This window comes from Mizuhopecten yessoensis, unplaced genomic scaffold (genome assembly GCF_002113885.1).
Source record: "Mizuhopecten yessoensis strain PY_sf001 unplaced genomic scaffold, ASM211388v2 scaffold8505, whole genome shotgun sequence".
NCBI lineage: Eukaryota > Metazoa > Mollusca > Bivalvia > Pectinida > Pectinidae > Mizuhopecten > Mizuhopecten yessoensis.
The window spans coordinates 57,398-75,496 of record NW_018407581.1 but is presented as its reverse complement, the minus strand read 5'-3'; positions in this window follow the sequence as shown (position 1 = coordinate 75,496).

Sequence of the window (18,099 nt, the reverse complement as noted above, 5' to 3'; positions counted from 1 at the left end):
TAAACAATTAAAATACAATTTTAATAAATTTTATACATGCGGTTATCGATTGATTCACTTGATGTTATGTGTTCAGTATATAAATAGTCCCTACGCAATGTTTGTAAACAGTGGAGGGGGTTGTGGGTCAGGAGGTGAAAAGGTCGAGCGCATTGATCTGGTTATATAAACTGATTACGCAGCATCAGCTTACTACAGACGCTGCAGACATCGCCTACAACCACAAAGATGGACACTGGTCAAGGTCAATTTTGTTGTCTAAAGTACAATAATTTTTGACCCACCTCCTCCCCATCTTCCTCCATCTGGTATTGCTGTACTTACCTGTTAATTATTATCCAGGTGGCGGTTTTATCCCCACCTAGGACCAAACTATTTTATGTACATGTTCCATATTGGTTTCTGTTTTGGAAATATTTTCAATTGTCGTTTATACAAATTAAACGGCCAACGTTAAGGTCATGGGTTCGAGTCCCGTGATATTTTCTGATTGACTTTTATAATGTTATTTTATAATTTGTGTGTGTTCTCAAACTATAAGACTAGATATAACAGATTTGTTTTTATCAAACTCAAAACCATTATTGCATCTCTTGGGTACTGAGCTACATGTAATATCTATGCTTAAGTAGTGTACACTAATACTTTCATAACTGGGATATCTTCTGTGTGAACAGCTAGTAAGCTGATGTTGTAACACACTGTCTATTTCAACGTGCATGTTTTGCATCTGTTATTTACAATAAAAGGTTAACAAAACACTTGGACTTGGACACGATAACTTGAGTTCAAGTCACGTTTTATACACCTGTTATGTGGTATATGTTCATGTTACTGTGATAGAGTTAAAGACATGAATCATGTGCAGTTCTATAATAAGTTTATCATTGTTAATTTAAAAATAACGAAATCAACATGTGTTTATACTGACAAAACACATAGAATGTGTCGGGGAAGGCCATTAGGTCACTCATTTATATAATAATAATGTAGTTAAAACACAATATGGTTGCAAGTACTCAGTAGCTTTTGTTCTTTTAATAATTGCATCAAACATTTATGTGAAAGATGCGATTTACATTAATTGTCGACAATATTTCTCAACAATGAGAATCTATCAAGCACTATTGTTATTTTTCAAGGATAAAATGCACTCCCAACTTTTCATAAATACCATCGAATTAATTCAAATTCAAGTGATCAGTTCCAAAACGAAATTTTCTCCAATCATTTAATCATTCTTAACTGTAACAATGAACCGAAAAACATGCAGTTGTCACGTTCTTTTGTTTATTCTATTAACTAAACGTAACGTATGGCTATAAACTAAAAGTAACGTATGGCTATTAACTAAACGTAACGTATGGCTATTAACTAAAGTAACGTATGGCTATTAACTAAAAGTAACGTATTGCTATTAACTAAACGTAACGCATGACTATTAACTAAAAGTAACGTATGACTATTAACTAAACGTAATGATGGCTATTAACTAAAAGTAACGTATGGCTATTTACGAATTGCGTTGACAGTTTACGTCACTTGTCATTTAAATTTAAAAAAAAAATAGACTTCATCTACACAAAAATCGCATGGCCCCTAGCACAACTAGATTGCTTTTTAAAGATCGATATATGTCCTGCACCATTTACAAAACCAAGACCCCGCCATAAAATGTTCGCTGTTTGCGGTTCTCGCATTGAGGACTTTACATCACTTTGATATGACCTGGATTTACTTTTGATATGACCTGGATTTACTTTGATATGACCTATTTACTTTGATATGACCTGGATTTGTTTTGATATGACCTGGATTTACTTTGATATGACCTGGATTTACATGGCGGTTGCCATAAGCAGTGAGATGACGCTTCTGTTTGCAAAACACCCTTAAACAACCAGGTTCACATTGCAGCAGAAATAAGGTGTATCCCTACACCCGGTATACAACAAGCTTCATAAAGTATAAAAACCTTAACCCCTTTGTAATACAATACAATTAAGATGTATTCGCTACATGGCCTGTGTTGGCACTAAAGGTGATTAATACATACACTTCTCCCCTTTTATTTGATTTAGTATCAATGACCAATAGGTGGTTGGGCTAGGGGTTAACTCATGGTTTGGTCTATTTATAGGTTTTTAGTATAATATAGCATTGCTTAATCATTTCTCAATAGACAAACTGTAACACATGTTAATAACAGTTTGCTAGGGTTTTTTTCATGGAGTGATAGAGGGGGTCCATCATCTGGAACGTTTAAGTAAAAATAGAAACACTTTCCGCAAAACATTTCGAAAAAAAATAGAACAAAACTGGTTACTTTCCTTGGAGATCAAAGGTTTTTGTTTCCACAATTGTAAACAAGACAAAAATGTGATGAGTTAACAAATATTTGTGTCAAACAGGGAGCAAAAAAGTCATATATATATACTAACTTTGTAAATATAGACATTTATGTCTATATATAAATTGTATCAAATAGGGAACATCACTATTCCCTTTTGATATTTTGAATATTAATGGATCAGCAGAAAAAAATGTTATTGTTCCATTGACCTTTGACTTCATTTGCCATTTATATTTTACCATCCTTTGTGACCGCTAGCATGCTGTTGACACTTCTAAATCATGACTACTGTGCAACATACGTCACCGCCGTCCCAGTGATGCTATTGCTCGGCACCCGTGTTTTATTAACACTTTCTGTAAACATCAAATGTCCTTTACCAGTAAGCCATGACAACACACGTTGAGTTCACAGTAGGTGTAGAAGAATGCTGACCTATTCACGGCAGGTCGACCACGTGTATTGTGTAGCCTTGCATTGTATTACTGTGGCATTTATCGTCAAAAAATGACATGATGTAAACGTAAACATTAATTGGTCGTAAAATATATCCTCGCTCAATTATCTTATATTACTGCTAACAATTTGTTTATCTATCGTTCAACTAGTACATGTAATAGTCAAACCTGCATGATGACTGCCGTACTGCTGCCAAACTAGGCCACACCAAGATTCGAACCCTGATCATTAAATTGTCGCTTAGACCAACTGAAATACTTTGTCAAAGGTCAACTATTTACCAGGTCGCGCTACAGTTATATCAAAGCGAAAGTGAGAGAAAGTTACTGTCTGTTTCTGATAGTTTGCCTGCAGTGAGACAGTGATCTTCAATGCATTCAGAAAATACGTTTTCCTTGTAGTTTAATTTTAGTTTTTGTCTTTTCAATATGGGGCGTTAATTGGCTGTTTAGACATGGCAAATACGGTTTATATCTAACTGAGGGACTATTCCGAGTAACACTCGTCAACCTGTAATAAGCAATCATTGTTAATCTTTCTCGGATAAGTTTTACTCGGGGAAGAGGGATAGTGTGTTCTGAGTTCAAACTTCATCAAAAACTGTTCATTTGTCATGAATTCACTTACGTTAACAACTAGTAAACACTTTCGTCAACAACTAGTAAACACTTTCGTTAACAACTAGTAAACACTTACGTTAACAACTAGTAAACACTTTCGTTAACAACTAGTATACACTTTCGCTAACAACTAGTAAACACTTACGCTAACAACTAGGAAACACTTTCGTTGACGACTAGTAAACACTTTCGTTAACAAATAGTAAACACTTTCGTTAACAACTAGAAAACACTTTCGTTAACAACTAGTTTACACTTTCGCTAACAACTAGTAAACACTTTCGTTAACAACTAGAAAACACTTACGTTAACAACTAGTTAACACTTTCGTTAACAACTAGTAGACACTTTCGTTAACAACTAGTAAACACATTCGTTAACAACTAGTAAACACTTATGCTAACAACTAGTAAACACTTACGCTAAAAACTAGTAAACACTTACGCTAACAAATAGTAAACACTTTCGTTAACAACGAGTAAACACTTACGTTAACAACTATTAAACACTTACGTTAACAACTAGGAAACACTTTCGTTGACGACTAGTAAACACTTTCGTTAACAACGAGTAAACACTTACGTTAACAACTATTAAACACTTACGCTAACAACTAGGAAACACTTACGCTAACAACTAGTAAAAACTTTCGTTAACAACTAGTAAACCCTTACGCTAATAACTAGTAAACACTTACGTTAACAACCAGTAAACACTTTCGTTAACAACTTGTAAACCCTTTCGTTAACAACTAGGAAACACTTTCGTTGACGACTAGTAAACACTTTCGTTAACAAATAGTAAACACTTTCGTTAAAAACTAGTAAACACTTTCGTTAACAACGAGTAAACACTTACGTTAACAACTATTAAACACTTACGTTAACAACTAGGAAACACTTTCGCCAACAACTAGTAAAAACTTTCGTCAACAACTAGTAAACCCTTTCGTTAACAACTAGGAAACACTTACGTTAACAACTAGGACACACTTTCGTCAACAACTAGTAAACACTTTAGTTAACAACTAGTAAACACTTTCATTAACAACTAGTATACACTTTCGCTAACAACTAGTAAACACTTACGCTAAAAACTAGTAAACACTTACGCTAACAACTAGGAAACACTTACGCTAACAACTAGTAAAAACTTTCGTTAACAACTAGTAAACCCTTTCGTTAACAACTAGGAAACACTTACGTTAACAACTAGGAAACACTTTCGTTGACGACTAGTAAACACTTTCGTTAACAACGAGTAAACACTTACGTTAACAACTATTAAACACTTACGTTAACAACTAGGAAACACGTTCGTCAACAACTAGTAAACTCTTTCGTTAACAACTAGTAAACACTTACGCTAACAAATAGTAAACACTTTCGTTAACAACGAGTAAACACTTACGTTAACAACTAGGAAACACGTTCGTCAACAACTAGTAAACTCTTTCGTTAACAACTAGTAAACAGTTACGTTAACAACTAGTAAACACTTACGCTAACAACTAGAAAACACTTACGCTAACAACTAGTAAAAACTTTCGTTAACAACTAGTAAACACTTACGCTAACAACGAGTAAACACTTTCGTTAACAACTTGTAAACACTTTCGTTAACAACTAGAAAACACTTACGTTAACAACTAGTAAACCCTTACGCTAATAACTAGTAAACACTTACGTTAACAACCAGTAAACACTTTCGTTAACAACTAGCAAACACTTACGTTAACAACTAGGAAACACTTTCGTTGACGACTAGTAAACACTTTCGTTAACAACCAGTAAACGCTTTCGTTAGCAACTAGTAAACACTTACGTTAACAACCAGTAAACACTTTCGTTAACAACTTGTAAACACTTTCGTTAACAACTAGCAAACACTTACGTTAACAACTAGGACACACTTTCGTCAACAACTAGTAAACACTTTAGTTAACAACTAGTAAACACTTTCATTAACAACTAGTATACACTTTCGCTAACAACTAGCAAACACTTACGCTAACAACTAGTAAAAACTTTCGTTAACAACTAGTAAACCCTTACGCTAATAACTAGTAAACACTTACGTTAACAACCAGTAAACACTTTCGTTAACAACTTGTAAACACTTTCGTTAACAACTAGAAAACACTTACGCTAACAACTAGTAAACACTTACGCTACCAACTAGTAAACACTTACGTTAACAACCAGTAAACACTTTCGTTAACAACTTGTAAACCCTTTCGTTAACAACTAGGAAACACTTACGTTAACAACTAGTTAACACTTACGTTAACAACTAGTAAACACTATCGTTAACAACTAGTAAACACTTATGCTAACAACTAGTAAACACTTACGCTAAAAACTAGTAAACACTTACGCTAACAAATAGTAAACACTTTCGTTAACAACCAGTAAACGCTTTCGTTAGCAACTAGTAAACACTTACGTTAACAACTAGGAAACACGTTCGTCAACAACTAGTAAACTCTTTCGTTAACAACTAGTAAACACTCTCGTTAACAACTAGTAAACACTTATGCTAACAACTAGTAAACACTTACGCTAAAAACTAGTAAACACTTACGCTAACAACCAGTAAACACTTACGCTAACAACTAGGAAACACTTTCGTTGACGACTAGTAAACACTTTCGTTAACAAATAGTAAACACTTTCGTTAACAACTTGTAAACACTTTCGTTAACAACTAGGAAACACTTTCGTTGACGACTAGTAAACACTTTCGTTAACAACGAGTAAACACTTACGTTAACAACTATTAAACACTTACGCTAACAACTAGGAAACACTTACGCTAACAACTAGTAAACACTTACGCTAACAACCAGTAAACACTTACGCTAACAACTAGGAAACACTTTCGTTTACAACTAGTAAACACTTTCGTTAACAACTAGTAAACACTTTCGCGTACTTACATTTCTTAAAATAGTCATGGTTATCTATTGGATTAAAAGATCACTCGACATGATCAGTTTTGTTATGCAGGCCTACAAACGGTGTTACATCATTTGACCAACAATACACTAGTATATTCTGATCATGAGTAAGCACTTTAAAGACGAAGATATTTCTGATATAAATGTCTATATTGTTTAAACCGTATACATCTAAATATGCCGTGGGGTCTCATTTCAGAAATAATAATAATTCATCAATGTCTTAAAATTATTGAAAATATGTCATCAGTAGTCTTTTACAATTACAATGATAACTATCATTGTAATAGTGTTTTCTCGTTGTCAACCTCCGGGAGCAATGGTGTTTACATCAATGTTGACGATATCTGTCCACATGTAGACTGTTTAAGCGAGATTGTGATTGTTCAGAATCTGTTTGTATTGTCTCCAAGGTACTAGACTTGTGTAACAGACTGGGTCATTAATTAGTTAAGGAGATTATAGAGTATAGTACCGGGAACTACGTCACTTTTCCGTTTATAAGAATACGTGTGATCTTGTACGCGTCAAACGAGCGATTCATCTACTCGAGTATCTATATAAATCCCCTGTAGGGCTGACTTATCTCAACGCCATATATACCTCAAATAAAGATCAACGGTTTGGATTGACGACTTGTCACAATCTTTCTGTAATCTCTTTTTGTTCTGTTTGAAATAACTAACTAAATGTATATCAATTGTTTTTATATATACATAAGAATGTTATCGTCTGTGACGTAACAAGACTATATTAAGATGACAGTTAAACAATGGTACCGTCGATATTATTGTTTTAAAAACACGATTAGCATTGTTTCAACTGTATTTATATCATATCCGAATTGGATAACCGTAAAAGCATTACGTACATGTACCTACCCGGTTGTTTTAGATTTATCAGTATTGAAAGGTCCTTCCGTTGCAATTAAGATTTGACTAATTATGGTCAAACAAAGACCATGTGTCAAATGTGACAGCTCATTTAAACTGTGTCATTCATATAATTGATTCAAATTAACCCGTAAAGAGTGATAAAAGAACAAAGTTTTTTGTCGAGTTTCCTAATATTATCTCCCTTTGTGGAGATGTTTCGGAACATTACCGTTGTATATAAGATAAAAATGCTATGACGCGTAATCCAACTCGATGATTATTGATAAAGTTTGTTATAATCTAAAGAGATAAGCATTTAAGAATTTCGAAACTCATAAATCATGTTGTGTCTGGTCTAATGTATGTTCTGTAATTAAACTAACGTAAACTCTACTAAAGGTGGCGAGTCCCAAACTAACGAGTTATAATTTGTTCAGTGTTTTTCAAACTTGGAGTTGCTTACCCGCAAAGTAATTTACAAAAGAAATACATTTATCAACTACACTACCAGTCAGGAAATCTGTTGTGTGAAAACAGTATTTGGAATCATTTCAAAACGGTCTAGCTCCCTAAAAAAAAATCACACAATTTATAATTGTCTTTGAATAAAACGTCGTGTCATGAACGTAAAATAAATTTGGTGAAAATCGCAACTTTATTTCAAAATATTGTTATCTTTTCGACTACTTAAAATAAGCATACGATGTGAACAACAGAATCGATTTTATAAAAGAAACATTAAGATTTAAATAGTTGATTAAGTAAAGTGTGATACACTGTAAATGCATTCTGATTAAAAACGAACATTGTGAGTTGTAATGAATAACACATAATAGAACAATGGTTTTCTTGTTTATTGGAAGCACGTTGATAGAATGGTGATGTTTCTTCATTAGCAAGCGATTAAATATTTTTCAAAACACCAAACCTAGAAAAGCAGTGTGTAATAACTGTTTATACAGCTGTTCGACATTCATGTTTAGATACATTTTTATCACGGAAATGGTGATACATGTTTATAACGAAAATGGTGATAGGGGTTTATAACGGAAATGGTGATACATGTTTATAACAGAAATGGTGATACGTGTTTATAACGGAAATAGTGATACATGTTTATAACGGAAATGGTGATACGTGTTTAAAACGGGAATGTTGATAATTTTTATCACGGAAATGGTGATAGGTGTTTATAACGGAAATGGTGATACGTGTTTAAAACGGGAATGTTGATAATTTATATCACGGAAATGGTGATACTTGTTTATAACGGAAATGGTGATACGTGTTTATAACGGAAATGGTGATACATGTTTATAACGGAAATAGTGTTACATGTTTATAACGAAAATGGTGATACATGTTTATAACGGAAATAATGATACGTGTTTATAACGGAAATGGTGATTCATTTTTGTAACGGAAATGGTAATACCGGTTAAAAAACGGAAATGACTATACATGTTTAAAACGGAAATGGCTATACATGTTTGTAACGGAAATGGTGATACCTGCTTATAACGGAAATGGTAATACATGTTTATAACGGAAATGGTGATAAATGTTTATAATGGAAATGGCGTTACATGTTGATAACGGTACTTTCTTTTTCTTTCTTCATCGATCAACTCATGCTGTCTTTCTAGTGTTTATTTATTATACATAATATAGAGACCTCAAGTTGATTCCTAGTTACATCTTCCTAGTTCCGTTAAAGAAAAAAAATCACTTGAGTCCGATTTTAGTTTTCATAAAGGATAAATACTGTTTAAGAGAATACTTTCATTATTTATCTGAAAGAATAAAGGCTATGCGCGACTTGGAAGTCGCTATACGCGAGTAAATGACTAAAGGAGCTCTTTAAGAAATTTATTGTTCATATAAATCTCTCATGGTATTAATATGAGACTCCGGTTTTTTAAACGGAACTAGGATCTGGTTTCCAATTCCGTTTTTTCTTAAACGGAACTATGAGCTCTGGACTAGGAACCAACTTTAGGCTTTCCATATTGTACCTGTCGTATTTCCCCTATATAAATCACGATCATGCTGTTTCATTTTGCTTTTTCTAGAGTCATTTAATTGTATTTAATTGAATTTAATTGAAAAATAATGGACGCAGGCTGAAAGCCTCTAAGTCCATATCACAAAACATAGTATAAAAATATTATATTGTCACTGGTTAACATATATAAACTTTCCCAAAAGAGTTATTTTAAAAGTCATTATCAGTAATTATTGTAAATAGTGTCCTTCAGATGGTTATCCAACAGGATCTCAAAGTCCTTCGTGGTTTCTGCATTTACAACCGATTCCGGTAGACCGTTCCAGATATCAACTACCCTAAACGTGAACGAGTTTTTCCTTAGCTCTGTACTACATCGTTGTTTATACAGCTTAAATTTATGTCCTCGTGTTCTTTCGTTATTATCGTAGACAAATATGTCTGACGTGACTTTCTCATCAAACTTCCTCTTCACAATCTTGAAAACGTTAATCAAATCACCTCTAGTCCTTCGGTGTTTTAGTGTCGGTAGTTTTAATTTTTCTAAACGTTCTTCGTAGGAGATTTCTTTAAATCCAGGTAGAAGCTTAGTGGCTCTCCGTTGTACATTCTCTATCATCTGGATATCTTTAAGTTTATACGGACTCCACGCACTGGCTGCGTATTCTAGATGCGGTCTTACCAGAGCCTTAAATAACTGTCTAAAAATCGATTCGTCCAAAAAAGTAAATGATCTTCTAATAATCCCGAGTACTGAATTAGCTTTATTTATTGAGTTTTGAATGTGGGTCCGAAAGTCCAGGTTTGCATCCACCGTTACTCCTAAATCTTTTTCACTGTTGATTTTGTCAAGTACGACTTCTCCAGTTTTGCTCGCGAGACGGTATGTTCTATTATTGTTTGGTGATCCTTTAACCTGAAGAACCTTGCATTTATTCGGATGAAATTTCAGAAGCCAATCATCAGACCATTTTTGAAGATTATTCAAATCTGCTTGTAGAATTTCCTTATCCTCATCAGTTCGTATCTTGCGGTATAATTTAGTATCATCCGCGAATAGAGGGCACGATGACGCAGTGTTCTCGGGCATGTCATTGATATACATAACAAATAGTATTGGTCCTAAAACACTCCCCTGAGGAATTCCGCTTAAGACGTTCTGTAATTTGGATGTAGATCCGTTAACCACTACTTTTTGATGTCTATCACTTAAAAAGTTTTCTATCCATTTAACAGTTTTCGCGCTGATTCCATAATTATATAGCTTGTGTATTAGACGGCGATGGGGTACCTTGTCGAAAGCTTTCATAAAATCCATATAAATGACATCAATTTCTCCTCCCGTATCCAACATATGAGTCCACTCATCTAGGACGATTAACATTTGAAGTGTTGTTGATCTTCCGGGGAGAAATCCAAACTGATTTTTGCTGAATAAATTGTTCAGTTGCATGTGTTGAACTATACTATCACGTATAAGTTTTTCCATTGTTTTAACGATGATACTAGTAAGACTAACAGGTCGATAGTTTCCAGGATCGGTTTTTGAACCTTTTTTGTAAATAGCGGTGATGTTCGCGTCCTTCCATGATTGGGGTAGTTTTCCTTCAGAGAGAGATTTATTGAAGATTATCGAAATTGGTATACACAAAACATCGCGAAGTTCCTTTAAAGCTTTCGGATGCATCCCATCGGGTCCTGGTGATTTGTTAGCATCTAAATTGAAAAGTAGTTTCTTGATTACATCTCCATTGATTGACGTGTCTTGAAATAAGTGACTGACAGGTCTGGCTAGGAACGGAGGTAGCTCCCCCGGTAGTTCTTTAGTAAATACACTCGTGAAGAAATTAACCAATACTTTTGCCTTCTCGTCATATTGCCTATTCTTTACAGCTTGATACAGGAAACAGTCATTTGCATTAACCATTCACTCGTTAATAAAGCAGGTTTACAGGATATGACGGAATAGGATAGAAACACGTTATGTCCCGGTTACACATGATTTCGTCTGAAGTTTCTTTTTCGAGTTCATGCTGTTTTTGTTTTGGTGTGTTCTCGCGTCGTGTTGTTTTATTATTGTTTTGTGACATAGATATTTTTTCTTTAAACTTTTTCATCAAACGTCTTTGAAAATGTTTACGGTTGCCACATAGGGTGTATCTGGACTCGCCTCCGATTTATTCATGTTTGTTGATATTGGAAGAGAGAATATGTTCATTCCGTAGTTCTCCTTGCTGATAGCAAATATCAGGAATATATTCAACGTTTTGTGGAAACATTTAATTGCATGTAACATTTGATGAACTTGTCCTTACTGTAAAATCAAATGAATTCGCACTTTTGATTTTAACTTTCCTACCGGAAATATGATCATGCTAATGTATCACGGACATCTATGATATATGCTTTATCTGCTGAAGCAGTTTACATTTCTCTTAATCCTAATCGGCTCTTATTGTTTTCCGTCATCAAATTGTTTTTACTACCAGGGCTTGTCATGAACATTAAGACAAATCGATAAAGGTATATAATACCATAAACGTTGTCAACATGTTAAAAAGTAATTCTCATCTACGGCAACCCATGATGAATGAAGCGCAAATATCAGAAGTAATGACAGTCAAATACAACAATATTCTTTTTTTTTCAGTTAAATTATAACTGTTCATTTCAAAACGAAATCAACGTTAAATCTTGGTAACAATTGAATCATAGTCAAGAATGGAATAAGATATTTTTCAAATGCTGGAATACAGATCTACTTGAACCCAGTTCAGAATTCAGTTCTCCTAATGATCTGCTATCTTCACTATACTTTCCTCAGGTCAAGTTCTACTAGTAATCTGCTATCTTCACTAAACTTCCCTCAGGTCAAGTTCTACTAATGATCTGCTATCTTCACTATACTTCCCTCGGGTCAAGTTCTACTAATGATCTGATATCTTCACTATACTTCCCTCAGGTCAAGTTCTACTAATGATCTGATATCTTCACTATATTTCACTCAGGTCAAGTTCTACTAGTGATCTGATATCTTCACCATACTTCCCTCAGGTCAAGTTCTACTAATGAGCTGATAACTTCACTATACTTCCCACAGGTCAAGTTCTACTAATGAGCTGATAACTTCACCATACTTCCCTCGGGTCAAGTTCTACTAATGATCTGATATCTTCACTATACTTCCCTCAGGGCAAGTTCTACTAATGATCTGATATCTTCACTATATTTCACTCAGGTCAAATTCTACTAATGATCTGATATCTTCACTATACTTCACTCAGGTCAAGTTCTACTAATGATCTGATATCTTCACTATACTTCCCTCAGGGCAAGTTCTACTAATGATCTGATATCTTCACCATACTTCCCTGAGGTCAAGTTCTACTAATGATCTGATATCTTAACTATAATTCCCTCAGGTCAAGTTCTACTAGTGATCTGATATTTTCATTATATTTCACTCAGGTCAAGTTCTACTAGTGATCTGATATCTTCATTATATTTCACTCAGGTCAAGTTCTACTAATGATCTGCTATCTTCACTATACTTTCCTCAGGGCAAGTTCTACTAATGATCTGATATCTTCACCATACTTCCCTGAGGTCAAGTTCTACTAATGATCTGATATCTTCACTATATTTCACTCAGGTCAAGTTCTACTAGTGATTTGATATCTTCACCATACTTCCCTCAGGTCAAGTTCTACTAATTATCTAATATCTTCACTATACTTCCCACAGGTCAAGTTCTACTAATGATCTGATAACTTCACTTTATCATATGTTTACTAATAATAACAACCTTTTTGTATATGTGATAAGTCTGAAATTTCCACAAGTTGATATCAGCCCGGGTGATATCACACCCCTTGGAGTGATATCACACCCCCTTGAAAGTGATATCACACCCCCTAGAAAAGTGATATCACACCCCCTCCTAAATTTCCGGATTTTGACGTTTCCGCTTATTGTTGTCTGCTTTTAATGTTAACAAACGAATTGTTGGCATAGAATAAATGCCGTTTCATGGAAAATAATTTAAAGATTGATTAACAAAGCACCACCCAAATTTCCGGATGTCGCCGCTTCCGTATTTGGATTTGCTTATTAGTGATACACCTGTCGTCTGCGTAAACAAAAACAACGATGGCGACGTCTATAGCTAGTACTGGCGAGGAGATGTTAGAGGAACTGTCATCAAGGATTGTTGAACTAGATGAATTAATCCTGGAAAAGGAGACGAAACGTGTAATGGATGCAGGGGGGCGATTTAATAATGCTAGTTAATGATATCGAAGCTTTCGTGGAACAAGGAGGAACAAGGATACATTTCCTCATCTTTCATGAGGAACAAGGATACTGCGAGAAAACGCAATCCGACATCAAAATTTTCACGGATTATCTGATGTCTCAAAATGAGTGGAGATCTCCAGAGTCTATTGACTCGGTTCAGTTGGCGGATTACATGACCAGGTTCTTCATGAACGTCAGAAAAAAACGATAAATCTGAGTACGAACCATCAAGTCTGAGGTGTTTACAATCGTGTGTGTATGTGTGTGTGTATCATATTGTATGTTGTCTCTGTATTGTTTTGTATATATGTTATAACTGATAATGGACGTCAACCGACTTAAAATAATAAAGAACTAGAACTTGAACAATCCAGCATTAACCGTTACCTACAGGAGAAACACTACGACGTCAATATTTTGACCGATATTAAATTCAAACATTCTCGTGATGTGCTAAGTGCCAAAATGAAGAATTTGAAGATTCAAGGCAAAGGAAACCGCCTAAATGCTGCTGATTCACTAAATAAGGAAGAAGTGTCAATTCTGTATGAAAAAGGGGCGCTTGGTTTAGGTAGGTACAGTATTCAAATGAATAATAAATAGTTCTATAAGCTTGGTAGCTGTTGGTTCTGGTTAGTATTACTGTAATCATTAAGTGATTAATGCCCAATGGATATTGAAATTTGTATTGTGTTGATGATCGATTCAGACAGTGATTTAATTTAATTCCAACCAGATCCACTGTGTTATATTGTTAAAACTATTAATAACAATGTTATTTTGTAGGAATTTAGGAATTTCTAAATGTTGACTTTTTATGATAGTTGTTACTGTTTTGTTTATCAGTATACATCATTGTTTTTGTTATCATTTTTATGAATATCAGTAAATAAAATAAAGACATGATTTGTTTGTGTATGTTTTGTTTATTTTGAAGAAGAAAAAAAAATATGATAAAAAGTTTATGATATGACCATTTTGATAGCACACCCAATATCAGCCCTCGAGTCCTGATATCAGCCCTCCTCTAGCCTTCGGCCCTCTGGCTGATATCAGGACTCTCAGGCTGATATGGGGTGTGATATCAAAATGGTCATATGATAATCTCTAAATATTTCACTCAGGTCAAGTTCTACTAATGATCTGATAATTTCACTATACTTCCCTCAGGTCAAGTTCTACTAATGATCTGATATCTTCACTATATTTCACTCAGGTCAAGTTCTACTAATGCCGTGCTATTGTAAAGTCGAGTTCCGCAGAAAGGTTGCTATTGACATATTTCTTCCTTAGAGTCAAGTGCTATGTGTGTGCTCTCTACAAAGTACTTTCCTTGAATCAAGATCTTTCAGGAGTGCTGCACACCTTTAACCGAAGGTCGTTTTCTACTAAAATTGTGCAGGTCTTTAAATACCTATTAAATAGGAAAAGATGACAGAACAGACAACGACACTATTCCTTATTGAACGTGGAAGTTTTTGTTTTATTTTGTTCATTAAAATGTTTTGAGTTCTCTATGTTAGGACATGGCGTTACCTGGATATGACCATGCTTTACATGGCGGGTGTCGTCGATGACGCAGAAGACGCTTACCCTTCCAGAACACCTGAACTCATTCTCCTTGTACTTTTTCAATGGTTTCCATGTATATTTTTCCTTTTTTCATATTTTGTCCTAGTTTTATCGATTTCGAGTTCGAATTAGGGTTTTGTTGACAACTCGGTTTTCACTTGCTTTTGTAATGGCGAATGTATTCTTACATGTATTATAACATTTTTTTATCTGCTGATCTGACAGTAGTATAGCGCAGCACTAGTGTAACGGGAAAACATGTAGTAACATTGTCTTGAATGACAACACGTTATCTCTAGTATAACGGCAAAACTTTTGATTACGGTGTCTGAAATAACAGCATTTTGTTACTGATATAACGGTAAAACATAGCTACAATTTCTGGATACCGATATAAGCTTTTCCTGTGTGCAATGATTCAAAGAATGATTTGAAAATTAATGAGTAAAATTTAAAAATCATAATTTTAAAAAAATATGACCAAGTCATGAAAATAATTAGGCAATGAAAGCAAAATTTGAAGAAAGTAAAATATCATGGAATATTCAAAAACAGCTAGTTGATACGACGGCAAACGTCTATGTTTACGACTTATCGTGTAAATCCAGCTTAGTCGGGCAATAAACAGGCAATGATATGACGAATGGTGAATCAAATCCCAATTTGATTGAAATCTCGCCTTTCTGCTATGATCTCTCTTCAATTTGTACGTCTGTAAGCGAACTCGCCCGATTACCTCTCACCAATACCCCTATTTCCAAGGAGGAGTATCGGCACTAGGCGATCAGCATTGTTACAGTAAAGCCATCGGTCCTGAAACCAGCGGCGATAATTGTTTTCTTTTGAAGCAAAAATAAGGCTTTAATTATCATACCCAGGTTTGCATTTGTAGACATTTCATGTCGACATTCTCCCATCAATTCAAACATTTCTAATAAGTGCTCGGTATTAATTCCTACACAGAAGAGTATTATTTGCCAAAGCTATATTTCCTTTCGTGTTTATGGATTGCTAAAGTCAGTCTACATTTTCTATTTATTGGATTTAATTGTGAATTTACGGATAACACGTGGCATTTGAAGAGTTTTAATTGATGCATTCAATGGAAATCCTGTAGTTCAGTTAGCAGACGAGAGAAATGTTATATTCACGAGACCCCACTCATCACACAAATTCATAGGTAACTCTACTCCAAAATAGCTTCTTGATATTATTTTACTTCAGTTTTCATTGATGTATGATGTCATGAACTGCAAACAGCAACATGCTTGCACCACTCCTCAAACCCACCACAAACCCCAGGGGTCGACTCCTGTTGAATTGTACCTCTTCTTCCTAGAAAAGTGCGGGGCGACAATTTCCTTTTAGGTAGTTTTTTAAATCTCATAATTATCGGTATAACGTTGTCATAATAAATAGTTAATCTACATTTTTCTATTCAATTGTTTTACCTTTTTTTATTTATCATTTTAAATGTACGTTTCTGTATATTTATCTGTTTACTTTGTGAAATTTACCAATTAATCCACGTTTTCCTATATTTAGCTGTGCCACTTTGAGAAATTAATCAAATAATCTACATATTTATCTTCTAACTTTATCATGTGAAATCAACCAATTATTTACTACATTTTTTATTTTTTGTTTTTTATTTGTGACATTTATCGATTTATCTTCATTTCTATATATTTATCTGGGTTTTTGTGTATAATATTTATCAGTTTCCTTTCTTTTCATTATACCTATCTCTATACATATGTATTTTTTTGTTATATTTTTGATCATGATAAATCATTTAACATTTCTCGATTTTTGTCGATTTTGCTTTGTGATAGTGCTCATTCATTACATCTATCTATGTTTACCGATTCAATTTTGTGAAAATGATAAAAAATATTATACTTATCTCTATATTTATCGGTTTTACTTTGTGATAATGATCAATCATAATACTTATCTCTATATTTATCGGTTTTACTTTGTGATCATGATCAATCATAATAATTATCTTTTCTATATGAATGATAAACAAAGAAATACCTTCTTGTTTAAACTGTTAAACTTAAGATGAAATGTAACTATCTAATAAAAACAAAAAATGAAATATTTCAGTCACAGATACAGTGGAGCGTATAAAGTAAAACAATTCTTGCGATTAGCTGTAATTATCTATTCGGAGCATCTTGGCCGATCCATTTCCATCATTCTTATATGAAAGGTACTGTAATCGAAGAGAGGTGTTCCGAAAGGGTAACTTTCGTAACATGTGAAAGGTATTTTTCAACTTTATTCTATCGCAGATAATATTAATGCTAAAATCCCGAGAGCCTACGTGATGCCGAAATCAAAACATTAATCAATAATTTATATCGAAAATGTACAATGTGACGATAGGACTTCAGAGTTGATTTTGTACAATGTGACGATAGGACTTCAGAGCTGATTTTGAACAATGTGACGATAGGACTTCAGAGCTGATTTTGTACAATGTGACGATAGGACTTCAGAGCTGATTTTGACTAGCTAATTTGATTCAATTAACGTTGTTATGTTTTCAACCATGATGAAATAGGGAAAATGACTCATATATTTGATTGGTATAACAAATTAAGTAACAATGAATAACAAAGGGTAACGTAAAGAGATAAAGGGGGAACGTTACATGTGCTGTGTAACAAAGATCTAGTAATACATCCAGAATAAACACTACGCCAGTGTATCACGCATTCAGGTAAAGGAAGCCGATTTGCTCACTAAAATACACGCGATGTTGACATACCAGCTAGATGTGTTGTTGGTTAATGACTACCTGCTGTCGTTACCTGGGCATTCCTTCTTACATTTGGATAATTCATTAAAACATTGTATAGAAAATCATAAACTAAACATACACACACACATACACACACACACACATAAACAAAACATTTTTGTGGGTAAAAAATAAAATAATACTGCAT